This window comes from Quercus robur, chromosome 9 (genome assembly GCF_932294415.1).
Source record: "Quercus robur chromosome 9, dhQueRobu3.1, whole genome shotgun sequence".
In the NCBI taxonomy this organism is placed as follows: domain Eukaryota; kingdom Viridiplantae; phylum Streptophyta; class Magnoliopsida; order Fagales; family Fagaceae; genus Quercus; species Quercus robur.
The window spans coordinates 52,780,006-52,792,719 of NC_065542.1; positions in this window are offsets into that span (position 1 = coordinate 52,780,006).

Sequence of the window (12,714 nt, forward strand, 5' to 3'; positions counted from 1 at the left end):
AGAACTTTTAGCCCAACAGACGTATGGGCTTAAGCCTAAAAAGCCCAAAGTAATAAACTTGTAGGGAATGGGTTGGAAAACTAGGCTTTAGTGATTTATGTAACAGGCCAATAGATTTTCATGACAAATGAAGGAAGATAATAGACGTATACTAAAGACAAAAACGTCCCAGGCCAAGTCCGAGAAGATTGACTCTTGAATATTATGCTCAAAGCTTTACTACAAGTCTGGTTTTAAATTGCTACAGTGTTTCTTCCCTTTTTCTTCGATCCATTCTCTATGAAAAGTCTTTCACCTTATATATCCTCCTTTGAACCATCTTCACTCTACACCTGTTGATCATCCGGGCCCGTACTTGAGTACCTATCCCATCAGACACCCTCTCTGGTTTTCTGTGAGTTGTGATAGCCAAGGTAGCACTGCTCAGAAATCTTCTCCACATAAATGTGGCCAGAAAAGTAGCTGCAGTGCATTTAATGCGGTGGTGACAGCTTTCTCTTAGATATTTCTAGGTTTCCTTCCTTCTCGTATGTTTGTGAAGCATGTCTCTATCATTGGAGCTTCTTGGTGGATTACACTAACTGATGGAGTACATATTGTGAACCATGTTCATCATTTCCAAGGAGGAGTTTTTCCTTGGACAACCTTTCACTTGTTCCCCACCTTTGAGACTTTAATTGGGAACATTAAACAATTATCTCCTCCTCCACGGACTTATAAGTGTCCTTGAACAAGGCCTAAGGCCCAATATTCTATTTTGGGCCCTTGCCCCTACACATACATAATAATGTGTGGGCATAGGTGTATACATGAATAGATTTCTTTGAGTTTCATACTATTTCATTTTGGTCTTAGATTTCGGACCCCCAAGAATAGATTTCTCTGTCCCTAAACACCAAATTCTAGCCTTTCAATCATCAAGGACCAAAATCCTTCATTAAGGAACATTAATCCAAAGTGTGTTCCTAACATATGCGAACAAAAAATATCAAAACAAAAGAAAAGATCAAGACATGCACACAAGAACACATGATTTACATAATTCACCTAATTATACTAGGGTTCTATCTATGGAGTAGTTGTAATTTTTTTGTTGCAGATTGTTAACAAAAAAGAGTTATAATGATCATAGTTATATATATATATATATATATATATATATATATATATATATATGAAAGCAACATTCTTGTGTGAGTACTGAAATTACCATAGCGCACCTAGGTCTTCAATTACAGCAATAGTTGCTCGGATGCATAGAACTACACATGTAGATCAAGTTCAAGTTTGATGCACATTCTATCATGTTAATTCACTACAAAAAATGAAGGCTATAGCTGCGTTTGAAAAATGCAGCTATAGACCCTAAAAACACAGCCATAGGCTATGAGCTGCGTTTCTATAGCCGTGTTTTCAAACGTGGCCTATCCTGTGCGACAATAGCCCCCTGCGGGGACCTATAGCCACATTTTTATAAATGCGGCTACAGGTACCCCTATAGCTACGTTTTTTGACCCCCTATAGTAGCATTTTTTACTCCCCATAGGCTGAGACTTATAGCTGTGTTTTGTAAAAAACGCGGCTATAGACTTGCTTTAGACTGCATTTAAAACGTGGCTATAGGTACAGTTTTGGTTGAGTTTTAAAAACGTGGCTAAAGTGTCCTATAGCTACGTTTTTGAAACGTAGTTGTAGGTGGTTTTTTTTTTTTTTTTTTTTTTTTTTTTTTTTTTTTTAGGGTTTTTTTTCCCCCAAAAAATTCAAAATTCAAACCAAAAAAAATTCAAAATTAAACACAATCCCAAAAAATTCAAATCAAACACAAACCCAAAAAACTCAAAATCAAACACAACATACTAACAATACAAACACACCCAGAAAATTCAAAATAAAAAACAAATCCAAAAAATTCAAAATCAAAAACAAACCCAGAAAATTCAAAATCAAACACAACATACTCATAATACAAATACAACCAGAAAATTCAAAATCAAACACAACATATTGACAATACAAACACAACGTGTTCCAAAATATAAGAACACAAACCCATGAATCTCCTCTCATTCAACAAAACCAACCCCAATCTAACACTAAATCCATTCAAGGAACACAAAAGCATAAGCTCAGAAACACAAAAGAACAAGCTCAAGAACACAAACCCATTTAAACATAAGCACAATATTAGCAACACAATAGCACAAGTTCAAGCACAGATCCAAAAAATTCAAAATCAAAACTCAAATCCAAATCAAGACATAGACACAAATATTGCTAGAATGTACACTTCATTCAAAATTTTCAGCATTTCCTCCATTTTCTTACTAACTAAACATAAAATAACAAAAAAAAAAAAAAAAAAAAAAGAAAAGAAAGAAGAAGAAGTAGCTGCAAAGAAACAAAGAAAAAAAAAAGAGTTGTGCTGGAGTGAAGAAGGAAGAAAGAAAAAGGAAAAAATAAAAAGAAAGAAAGAAAGAAAGAAGAACTTGGCGTGACTTGCAGGAAAAAAAGAAGAAGAAGAAGAAGAAGAAGAAGAAGAAGCAACTCCAAAGAAAAAAAAAAAAAAAAAGACTTACGCTGGAGTTGTGTTGAAGAAGGAAGAAAGAAAAAAGAAAGAAAGAAAAGAAAGAAAAGATGAAAGTGGGGATGTAGGTGGGAAAGTGTGGGGTATGTGGGAAAAGAAAGAAAAAGTTTTTTTTTTTTTTGGTGTTACATATAGCTGCATTTGTTAAAAACGCAGCTATAGGTCCCCCTTAAAAAAAAAATTTATTCAACTGGACCTATAGCTGCATTTTAAAACGCAACTATAGATTAAGTCTATAGTCGCATTTTTTTAAATGTGGCTATAGCTCGTGTTTTTTTTGTAGTGATTGCATGATTTAAACGTGAATGATGGACTATATCTTTGACATGATTTAGTTAATTTCTACGTGCCTAGTATGCTATTTAGGTCCAATAATGTTGTTAACAATATAAAGAGAGAGAGAAAGACTGAATAGTCTATCTATTGATGTGTGTATAATAATGTACAATAAAGAGCCTTATATAAGTTAGGTATGTGTGTAGTACAAGTAATATGCATAAACTATAAGTACAGTATACTGGGCTAAACTAATCTAAGCTATACACTAACATCCCCCTTCAAACTTGAGGTGGTAAGGAGGAAGCCAACTGGAGTTTGGATATAAGATCTCGAAGATGACTAGGCGGGTGAGTCTTGGTGAAGATATCAGCAGGTTAGTCAGTAGAGGAGATGGAGAACAACTTGAGATTTCCTTTCTTGAGATGCTGGCGAGTGATGTGGTAGTCGATCTCAATGTGCTTGTTGCGTTCATGGAAGACATCATTATGAGCAATGTAGATAGTACTATGATTGTCACAATAAAGAAGAGTGGTAGTGGGCTGTGGAGCATCCATATCAGCTAAGAGCAAGCGAAGCCAAACAAGCTCGCAAGTGGTGTCGGCAAGGGCATGATACTCAACCTCAGTACTGGAACGGGAAACCACATCTTGCTTCTTGCTATGCCACGAGACAAGATAAGTACCTAACAAGAAACAGAAATCTGTGATAGAGCATCAATCAGTCGGATCACCTGCCCTGTCCGCATCTGAATAAGCATGAAGCTCAAGAGAAGATTGAGAGAAGTAATGGAGACCATGATAAAGTGTGCCCTTGACATATCGGAGAATTCGAAGAATGGCAGCATAGTGGACAGAATGAGGGGCATCCATGAACTTACTAACCATACCCACGGCATGTGAAATATCCGGATGAGTAACAGTGAGATAAATCAGACTTCCAACCAACTGACGATAGCGAGTAGGATCGGATATAGGTTCACCATCCAAGGGTGTGAGCTTTGCATTGTATTCTAAGAGAGTGGAAACAGTCTTGTTGTCGGTGATACCGGCTTTGGAGAGAAGATCGAAAGCATATATAGCCTAAGAAAGATAGTATCGATCAGAGGATGAGGTAACCTCAAGCCTAAGAAAATAGCTGAGAGTGCCCAAATCTTTCATCTCAAAATGCTGACTAAGGAAGTGCTTAAAAGATTCGATACCTGCAGAATCATCTTCATTAATAATCATATCATCAACATAAAAAAGAATAAGAGTGATATCAGTAGAGGATCTTAGGACAAAGAGTGCAGTGTCATGAAGAGCATCCTGAAGTAAATCCTCATCTGGATTCAAATCATCATATATCGGTGGATTAGTAAACATCGGTCGATTGATGTGTAGGATTTCTGCTAGATAAACAGGAGTCACTGAGAAAATCTTTTCTCTAACCCAACATTTGAGCTCCTCTCCCTCAACAATGGCATTAGTATAGAACTCTTTCACCAAAATCTCATATGCATCATCAAGGTTGGAGAGAAGGAAGTTCCAATCCTTGGTTGCAAACCATTTAGGGATGTCGGTATTTAAGAGAGATGGCTGGTCAACAGCCCTTCCAACCAGCAATGATGGTTCTCGAAAGTATTTCTTATAGGTCTAAAAAGCAACATAAGATTTGAACTTGTTAGGGTCATACATTCCCGTTGGTGATCAGGTCCTCTTAGGCTTAGGAGAGAGATCATCAACATCAATCACTGGCTCTTTCCCTTTGTTACTACCTCTTTTCACAGCTGATCTTTTGAACGGAGACATTTTCAAGCTACATCACGTTACACCAAAAAGCAACAGAGACCATACAAGACAACAAACTCTATTAGCACTGAGTTAGTCCTAGAATAGGAATATTTGAAGAAAACCCTAAAATCATGAGGTCTCAAACATGTCACTGAATGTGTGTGTCTCACAAATAACACATTGTACAATTAAAGGCAGAGTGTATTAACACATAACCAACACAACCCACACAACAATCTCACCAAAACAACAAATACCCGTATTCAAGCATCATATTCACAGATTATCAAAAACACCCAATTCAAGAAATCTTAGGCAAGAAATGTGAAATTCATTAAGAAAGAAACAGAACCCATACCTTTTTTGAAGATTGGTGAAGAAGTGAGGAAGAATATGTAGAGTTTATGTGTGAACACGGTGATTTTGAAAAAGGAGAAGACGGATAAGAAGATAAATAGTCACGAGATGTGAGAGAAAAATGAAAAGTTTTTGAAACCAGTTTTGAAAAAGACCTTCATTATGCAAACCACGCGATTTTCGCGACTGAGCTAAGTCGCGAACAAGTTGCCAGACCAGGTTGCCAGACACCTGTGAGACAAACTTTGAAAAATTTGTCTAAGTGTTTTTCGCGACTGGAGGGTCCACCCATGAGGTAGTCACGAAGGGAGCCGCGAAACTTTCTGAGTACACCTCGCGACTGGAGCATCCACTCGCGAACAAGTAGCCAAACCGAGTCACGTGAAATCTAAAAACCCAGATTTTTGAAGAATTTTCTAAGTCTTTTTCGTAGCTGGGACTTTGACCCGCCAGTAAGTTACGAAAACCTACTGTGTAAGCTCGTGACTGGGGTATGCGACTTGTTTAACCCGCGAGGCAAGTTGCCAGAATAGGGCTGCACAGTTTTTGAAAATTTTGGCATTTTTCAAACCAAAATGCTTTCCAAAAACAATTAAAACACTAAAAAATATTTTTGTGTTTGATCAACATATAATTGAGCATGTGCAACATATTTAATCAAGTATAACCACACAAATGAATAAGGCATTCATTGAACATAGACATGTGTGATGTGTGTGGGTACCAAAGATGAGATAGTCCTTAGTCTAATGTGAAGCTTCAATGACCAATTCAACCAAGACATACACAATTAGCATGAGGAAAAGTGAACTATCTCAATTATAGAAATATGCATATATGACCTCCCACAAAACTTGATAACATCATTATGAAGCTTTTCATTTGGCTCCATGTACATCATAACATTTGATCATTTTGAATCAATACATCTCTTTTTAAGATCGATGCCTAAAATTTTTAATATTTCAATTTGATGAACAAGCCTTTGGCTTTTGGGGCATCATACATTTTTCATCAAAGTCGCTTTCCCTTTTTCCTAGTCAAATACTAGTATGTGCAACAGCTTTTGCAGCTCAATATCTCTTTTCATTTTGAGATTTACATTTGTTGAGCTTTTTAAGCAAAAAAATAAAATAAAAGAGCGGGAAGATATATAGGCACAAGTCTATGCAAGTTTCAAGATCAACAAAACCATTGACTAATCATTTATGACAAGTTTGAAGATCTATTTACAATAGTCACATAGATTTCAAGATTTTTTCCACAATGATAAGAATGCATAAAGAACAAGCTACGCTAATAAATGCACAAAGCTGTTTATACAAAGGTATAAGGCAAAACGTGCTTGTGACAATACATAATAATGTTGATCAAACTTTTTGGATTTTCTACTTTTTATGTGATTTTGGATTTTTGACATAAAAGCAAGTAAAGATTGGTAAAAAAAAAATGTAAAAACATTTAAAGCAAAAAGCAAACACAATTTTTCAGCACATGCTGGAACAATAACAAAAAGCACACAACCAATCAAAGTCACAAAGCATAGGAAGAATTAATGCATGGACATGTTGTATTATGCATGAGTACCCCTCTTCACCTACACGGCACATGCGTTTGGGGTGATATCCCTAGAGGATTGGGTACTATTGTTTTGGCTTTCAAACCTTTTGTTGAAGCTTGCCAAGCAGGGGGTGAATGCATCAATCATCTTCATTACATCTCCAATGTTGGACACAGCTTCTCCCCCTTTCAGTTGCTTGGGGTTCCCTTTATCCTTTCTTTGTCCACTTGGCCTTTGATAGTTGCCATTCTTTAATGCCCACAGCTTACAACAATTCGGTCTGGTGTGTCCTTGAATTCCACAGTGATGGCAGAAATGTTGAGTTCTTGGACCACTTTGTGACTTTTGGAGTGATTTCCCTTGAGCCTTAGGTTTGACCACTGATTGGTTAGGAGGCTTAGTCAAAAATTGTTGGTCAGTCACATCCCACTTCTTCTCCGGCTTCACTTTCTCAACAACTGAAGTTTCTACCACTGGTTCCTCGAACTGCTCTCTCCAGTGTATCCCAATCCACTTTTGTCGGAGAAAGGTTTTTGATGAGCAAGCACTTCATCAAGCTTCTTGGAGGAGACTTGCTCTACTTTAGCATTTGCTTGAATCACCTCAAGCTCAAGCTTAAGGAATTTGATTTTTGAATATGCTTCACTTAACTCTCTGTTTAGCGTCTCCATTTCATATTTGGTCTCCTTGTATCGTACTAGAAGACTTCTATAATCTTCCTCTGCCCTCTTCATCTTTTTAATGGCTGCCTTTGCCACTCTTGCATATTCTCCTGACTTCTCAAGGAGGGAATTGTAGGTCTCTTGCAGTCCCACTGTTCTTTCATCATCCTCAATATCGGATTCTTCTACTATTCCCGTTGATTCCACTTTAGTGTGGTCCCCAAGCTCTTCCACTAGCAAAGTCAAGTCATCCGAAGATTCCATGGGAGCAATGGTCATGAATGCCAAGAAGTTTCCTTCTCCATCACAGCTTTCTCTGAATCTAAATTAGAGGAATTGGAATCACTAAGAGTAGTGGCATACGCCTTGACCTTCCTTCTCAAATAATTAGGACATTCTTTCTTGAGATGTCCATGTCCATTTCATTCGAAGCATGTGATTCCTTGAGAAGATTAAGACTCTTTCGTCTTGAAGTCCTTTTTCTCCTTTCTGAAACTTGGGAATTTTCCTTTCTCAGCAAATTTTTCATTCTTCTTGAACTTCAAGAACTTTCGGAAATTCTTCACAAGATATGCCACACCTCATCCTTATTCGATGAGTCATGAGCTTCTACCTTCTCATTATTCATCTTAAAAGCAAGGGATTTGCTCTTCCTTTGTGATGGCAATGATAGCTCATAAGTTTGAAATGAGCCAATTAGTTCTTGAACTTTGATATCATCAAGATCCTTGCTCTCTTCAATTGCTGTAACCTTCGCATGGAAGCTCTCCGGCAATGATCAAAGGATTTTCCTCACTATCTTTGTGTCCTCCGTTTTCTCACCCAAGTTGAACTTGCCAATAACCACCTCATTCAGCTTGTCATAGAATGAGTTGAAAGACTTGTCTTCGCACATTTTCAGCTCTTCAAATCGAGTGGTTAGCATCTACAACTTAGTATCTTTCACCTTCTTGGTGCCTTCATACGTGATCTACAATATTTGTCATGCCTCCTTGGCAATTGTAACATGAGATATCTTGTGAAACTCATCTAGAGATACACCATAAAAAATTGCATTTAAAGCTTTACTGTTAGCGTTAGCTGTCGCAAGGGCTGCCTTATCCCAAGTGGATTTAGCAACCTTCGGCCTAGTCCATCCTACATCTACAACATCCCAAACAGTCTCATCAATTGAACATAGGAATGCTCTCATGCAAACTTTCCAAAATGCATAGTTGCTTCCATCAAAATGTGGTGGAGCATTGAGAGATTGAGATCGATCCATCTCAGTGAGGTCAAGGATCGCACTTATGTAATTAAACCACAACAAGTGCACATGCTCTAATACCAATTGAATGTTCAATATGTGTATAAAATACTTATGAATGTTTAGACCTCCAATTTACAAAATACCAATACAAGCTTATTATCAAACAATGTATTTGCAGAATATGAAAATAAGCCAAAACATAATTGGTAAAACAATCTAAACCGAAATTAATCACAACCGCAACAGTAATTAAATGGCAAAGATTAAGGGAAGAGAGATGCAAGCACAAAGATAACGCAGTGATGTGTTATCAAATAGGAAACTGAAGTCCTCGGTGTAAAACCTCTCTGTCGCCCTCCAAGCGGTCAATAATTCACTAGAGAATAAAGTTGGGATACATGAATAGCAAAAGACCCTCCAAGCCTAATCTGCCCAGTGCACCTAAGCCCTCCAAGCTTCTTGCTCCAATAGGTTTACACCATACCTTGTCTTCTCTAGCTTACTGGATCCTGCAATTGCCCATTACATCAAGCAAAATGAATTGGTCCCTTCCTAACTGCTTCCCAAGCACCAAAAATCCTTATCACAGATATGGGTGTGGTGAGATAAGGATTTGGCTAATGTACCTCTCAAGGATGTGTCAATGAAGAGTAGAGAAATTTGGAGAATCAAAGGATGAAAATTGTGGATGAGTCAATCTTGTTTTTCTCTAGGATTTCTCTCTCAAAATTCTCTCTGGAAGCTCTTTACATTTCATGGGTATAAGGGTGTATATATAGTAAGGTGTGTATGGAATGCGAAGAGTCAATTTTGTAACAAACAGAGTGTTCTGGCGATTTGAGCTCGCGATTGGAACGAGCCATAAGTTTGAGTCGTGAGCTAACGGCCTAGCTAGATTGGAAGTTTTGTCCTGTAGTGCAACAGCTGGCATAACTCTTTAGCTTCCCTGCATGCATCACACGTGTGTCACTTTTAGCGACTCGCCAGTCGCGAGATCCAGTCGTGAGGCCCTTTTTGAGTGCACACTCTAGAGCTTTTCTTCACACTCTCTCACACACTACCCTTGCATGATTCCCACCTAAATACAGGGTTTCTAACTGCTAAATTACAAGCAAATTTGTCAGGGAATAAAGCCAACAAAATGATTGAATAAATTCAACCTTACAATGTATCTAAAAAAGAAAGAAAAGAAAAGATACGAAAAGCCTCACTACATCCCTCATATATACACTCCCCCTATCACAAAATCTCCTATACTAATCCTCCCCCTATAAGTATGACTACTCTCATCTCAAAACTACTTCCCCTTTTTGTCACGAGTGACAAAGGGCAAGTACATCAAGTAGACATCTCATCATCACTAGGTGAGCTAGCACCATTATCCTCATCAGCAACATCGTCATCGGAGTCATTGTCAATGTCCTCAGATGCTGCGAGAGAAGGAGAGGAGGCCACAGTAAGTGTGTTAAGGCGAGCACCTATGTGCACAAGTTGTGCCATGATGGCCTTAAGTGTCACTCCACCGGCAGAAGATGAAGGAGTGGAGGTGGATGGAGTAGTGGAAGCTAAAGAAGCAGCTGTCTTTGTCTATGGCCTCCTCGGTTGAAGTTGAGCCTCACTCTGTCTGACGATAGCCCTATCTATGGCACCCATGATCGAGAAATGAGGGGACACAGGAAAAGAGACAAAAAAATGGGGATCCGCATGATAGTTGAAGGAAAAATAAGCATATCACGGGTCGAATAAAGAGAGAAAGGAAGTTGATAGAGATATCCTCTAAAAGGGATAACAAAAATCGAGCACGAGGCTCTGTGATAGTGTTATAGTGAGATAAAGGATGAAGAATGAATGTCATCACCATGTTAAGGAATCTCGGAATTTTTGCAAAGCCTGAGCAAGGGCTGTTTTAATGCTCACCCTAAAATGATGGTGTCTCACAAAAGAGAGATGTGAGTTCGTCTTTAGACACAGTCTTAAGATGATCACAACCAGGGTAGTCAGGAGGTGCTACCCTAAGGGCGTGTAGTACCTCGGATCCAATATCTGGAGTAACTACCATGCGTATACTTTGAATATGAGTGATAAACTGGGGTATAGAATAATCAAATCCATGCATATTGGAGTAGAACTCCTATATGATCACAGAAGGGCACGTGACTGGGATGCCACATAGTGACTCCCAACCCCTACTTGGCGTTTAGAATGAATGCCTTGGCATGAAAATTTCTCCAAGAAGTCCGATTGGGCCTTCTCATCACGGAACCGTACGTGATATAGAGTGGGGTCAGAAGGAGAAGAAGAAGATGCCCCGGATTGAAGACGGTTCTGGGACAGAGTGGATTTACGTTTAAGTGCCATGATGCAATTAATGTAAGAAAGAGAGAGAGCGAGGGAAGGAGAGATCAGAAAAGCACCAAATAGGTTTAATATCAAAAGATAAAAACATGAAGGTACGTATGCATGAACATGTGACATGTGAATTTAAATACATCATGGGCTTAGCCCAATTCAAACCTAACAGCACACAAACAGTTCAACATATATAGCACACATCCAAAATGCATGAAAATATAGTTATAATGTAAGTGTGATGTAATGCATAAAGTTTCAAACTCATTAAAGCAACACATGTTGGAAAATCTGGTTTTGTATCTCATACAAAACACACAACAGAAGCAACAAACATGGATTTACTTCATTCATGAAAGATAACATGTAACCTTGAATTCTATAACAAAGAATAGAAAGCGTACCTTGGTGTGGTGAAATTCAAAACAAAATTAGAAGCACTTGGGAACACTTTTAATGTTCACTCCAATTCCACTTGATGCCCAAGAGGTATGGTCTCTCAATCAGTTCCCAAGAAGAGAATAAGAGAGTGTCCAACACTTACATACAAACCATTTCATTCTTTGTATGATCTTAATGAAAAACCCTTATGAAAAGTCTCATATGAAAACCTTATGAAATTTTGTATGTTTCTCTCCTTATATATAACTGATTATCTAATTAGGCTAGCTTTTTGGGCCTTTCCAATTGAGCTTAAGTGTGTGGCTTGGAGTGGGACCAAAAGGGACCAATAAGACACTAGCTCCAATGGGCCTTGGGCTTTTCTGTCAACTCTTAATAAATCCAAAGTTACCATTAACTATATTTAATACCACTATATAAATATAGTTGCACTCTAGGCCTTATCTATAAATTATATTCCAAGACTTTATTATATATACAACCCCTTCATTAAAATATTCGTAGTAATACAAAGTCATGAATGTAGACTGCCACTTTGAAGATTACTACATCTTAATCCTTGAGTATCCGGTTTAATCCTTTATGTTATTCATCATATATTTATGAAATCCAATTTCATAAATATATACTTTAGTGACTCCTTACTAAAGTGGTTGGGCCCAACACTCTGAATAACCAAACTTATTAAACTTATCTCAAGAGAATATTTTATATCTCTATTAAGAGATTATGAATTCCATCTTGAGAATATACGTTCCATCAACATTAAATGCGGCTGCCAACATACTGAGGTTTTGACCATAACTTATAGATCTTATTCCTGATATATCAAAACAACCTACACCTCATGATCAGGTCCATTATTTTCTCAGGATTTAGAGTTGATGTTAATAGAAGTCGTGAGATTTATTATTCATTTGACAGTCATTAAGAGAATAATAAATCTCACAGCGGTCCAGTTCAATATGTTTTAACTCTTAAAACATATCAACATATCAACTAGAAGTCTCCACTTCCATGATTTAGACAAATCATCTTAGTTGATATGTTATAGTTTTCACAGATGAAATGCCCAATTTCATCACCAACTACGAACTAAAATTCTGAGTTTACAAAGAACTTGTGATTTATATCTTTCTGTGACTTTTCACATAAATCATATACCATGCATTTCATGGACTAAGATAATGTCCCATTAGTTCATTTATAGATAGTCTCATATAATTAAACAATTTAATTATTTATGACCTGCCAATAGATTGGATTTTAGGGCATAAATTCCAACAACACCCATCCCAAAATTTTCACAAAAACTTCATTAATTTGGAAAAACCTTAAAAATTTTCAAAAACCCCAAAAGTTAGGTCAGAATATATGAAATGCATGATAGAATGATGGAAAAGAGATCATACCAAAGGAAGAAATCTCTATTGAGGCCGAAAAATGAGTGGGGAAGAAGTTTAGAGTGAGTGAGAGGTGTTTTGGGAGGTGAAGAAGCCAAA